Source organism: Chlorocebus sabaeus, chromosome 12 (genome assembly GCF_047675955.1).
Source record: "Chlorocebus sabaeus isolate Y175 chromosome 12, mChlSab1.0.hap1, whole genome shotgun sequence".
In the NCBI taxonomy this organism is placed as follows: Eukaryota; Metazoa; Chordata; class Mammalia; order Primates; family Cercopithecidae; genus Chlorocebus; species Chlorocebus sabaeus.
In genome coordinates, this window is record NC_132915.1 from 110,374,371 (window position 1) to 110,377,345 (window position 2,975).

At 41.3% G+C, this 2,975-nt stretch overlaps 1 pseudogene; it reads left to right on the forward strand.

Moving 5' to 3' along the window:
• Positions 1 to 1,439: 1,439 nt before the first annotated feature.
• LOC140713098 (ADP-ribosylation factor 4-like) lies at positions 1,440 to 2,512 on the forward strand (annotated as a pseudogene).
• Positions 2,513 to 2,975: the final 463 nt, after the last annotated feature.

Here is a 2,975-nt window from a genome sequence, read left to right on the forward strand (position 1 = left end):
ACTTCTCATCAGAAACCACAAAGGCCAAAAGGTAGTGGGATGATATATGCAAAGTGCTAAAAGAAACAAAAAAACTTGTCAACCAAAAATTGTATATCTTGCAAAACAATTTCTCAAGAAAAAAGGAGAAATTAAGACTTCCCAGATAAACAAAAACCAAGATAGCTTACTTCTAGTAGACCTGCCATTTAAGAAATGCTAAAGGGAGTTAGGCTGGAATAAATGAACACTAGACAGTAACTTGAATCCATGTAAAGAGATAAAGAATAGGCCAGGTGCAGTGGCTTATGCCTGTAATCCCAGCATTTTGGGAGGCCAAGGCGGGCAGATCCCAAGATCAGGAGTTCGAGACTAGCCTGGCCAACATGGTGAAACTCTGTCTCTACTAAAAATACAAAAATTAGTCTGGCATAGTGGCGTACATCTGTAATCCCAGCTACTCAAGAGGCTGAGGCAGAATCGCTTGAACGCGGAGGTTGCAGTGAGCCAAGATTGCACCACTGTACTCCAGCCTGGGTGACAAAGTGAGACCCCAGTCTCAAAAAAAGAAAAGACATAAAGAATACCAATAAAGGTAATTACATATGCAAATGTAAAAGTCACCATTAATAATACATTTTTGGTTTAGTAACTCTTTTTTCCCTTTCAAATGATTTAAAAAATAACTGCATAATTATAAATATATGTCAGTGCACACAATGTATATATATGTAATTTTTAATTAGAACAAGATGGGGGATGAGCCAATATAAAAGCAAAGTTTTTGGATACCATTAAAATTAATCAGAATTCTGTTATGAATTAAGATGTTAATTGTAATCCCTAGGGTGAATAATTTTTAAAAAACAAAATATATATTTAAAGAGAAGGAAATCAGAATGGTACACCTCCAAGTACCTAACACAAAAGCAGCAGTGGAGGGGGTGGGCATGGTGGCTCGTGCCTGTAATCCAAGCACTTTGGGAGGCCAGGGCGGGAGGATCACCTGAGGTCAGAAGTTCGAGACCAGCCTGGCCAACATAGTGAAACTCTGTCTCTACTAAAAATACAAAAATTAGCCAGGCGTGGTGGTGGGCACCTGTAATCCCACCTAACTCGGGAGGCTAAGGCAGGAGAATCGCTCAAACTAGGGAGGCAGAGGTTGCAGTGAGCAGAGATCATGCCACTGCACTCCTGCCTGGGCGACAGAGTGAGACTCCCTGTCTAGAAAAAAAAAAAAAAAAAAGGCAGTGGAGGAACAGGGGTATAAAAAAAGTTAAGGTATTTGGGAGTCGCTGTGGTCACTGCGTGACGTGGTGCAGTCGAAGCCTAAAGGCTAGAGCTGGAGCTGCCTTGCCAGTCACCTAGAAGGTTCTCTCCCTGAGAATTCCTGTCCCAGAGCTTCACTGGCACAGCGGCCAGTGAGATGTTCCTGCCTCCCTCTTTCTTCCTCCACTCTTTCTCTTCTCTCTTGTCCAGTTTGCCTGCAAGCACGTAAGGAGAAAGGGACGGGGCTGCCCCAAACCCCTTCTGCTTCTGCTCATTGCAAGTGGCACTACCACCATGGGCCTCACCATCTCCTCCCTCTTCTCCTGCTTCTTTGGCAAGAAGTAAATGCACATTTTGCTGTTTGGATTGGATGTTGCTGGTAAGATGACCATTCTGTATAAACTGAAGTTAGGGGAGATAGTCATCACCTTTCCTATGACTGTTTTTTTTTTTGTTTTTTGTTTTTTGTTTTGAGACAGAATCTCGCTTCGTCAGTGGCCCAGGCTGGAGTGCAGTGGCGCAATCGTGGCTCACTGCAACCTCCGCTTCCTGGGTTCAAGTGATTGTCCTGCCTCAGCCTCCCCAGCAGCTGGGGATTACAGGCGTCTGCCACCACGCTGGGCTAATGTTTGTATTTTTAGTAGAGACGGAGTTTCACCGTGTTGGCCAGGCTGGTCTCAAACTTCTGACCTCAAGTGATTCCCCCGCCTCGGCCTCCCAAAGTGCCGGGATTACAGGCGTGAGCCACCACGCCCGGCCTCCTACCACTGGTTTTAATGTGGAAACAGTAGAGTATAAGAACATTTGTTCATAGTATGGGATGTTGGTGGTCAAGATAGAATTAGACCTCTCTGGAAGCATCACTTCCAGAATACCCAGGGTCTTACTTTTGTGGTAGACAGTAATGATCATGGAAGAATTCAGAAAGTAGCAGATGAGCTGCAGAAAATGCTTCTGGTAGATGACTTGAGAGATGCAGTGCTGCTGCTTTTTGTAAACGAACAGGATTTGCCAAATGCTATGGCCATCAGCGAAATGATAGATATACTAGGTCTTCAGTCTCTTCGTAACTGAACATGGTATGTTCAAGCCACTTGTGCAACACAAGGAACTGGTCTGTATGAGGGACTTGACTGACTGTGAAATGAACTTTCAAAACGTTAAATGAAACTGGATATCTAACCAAGGACGTGTTTGATAAAATTGGTCTAGGCTTCTTACAACAAAATTAGTTTGTATCTTGGTTATTAAACAGTATCTGGGACTGGTTTGGGGAGAATATTAAACTTATTTTGTTGCTAGTTATTGTTTACCAAGTATAATGTTGCTATTTAGCAATGTGTTTGGTTTTAAAGAAATTCTCCTTCGGAAAAAAAGTATCCTCTTTTAATTTTACTTCCCCTAAGCCTAAATGCCTGGACATAGCTATTGTGAAACCTTTAAATAAATCAATTTTGAGTGTTAAAAAAGGGATATTTAGAAAACAAATAGAAAAATAACAGAAGTAAATACTTCTCCATAAATAATTATATTAAATCTAAATGAATGTAATTCTCCAAGTAAAAGGCAGAGACTGACAGAATGGATTTTTTTTAAAAACCAGGATCTAACTATATGCTGTCTATATATAAGATATTCACTTTACAGTCAAACAATAAAATAGGTTAAAAGTACAAAAAAAGATGATATTTTATGTAAACAGTAACTAAACGAGAGCTGACCTGGCT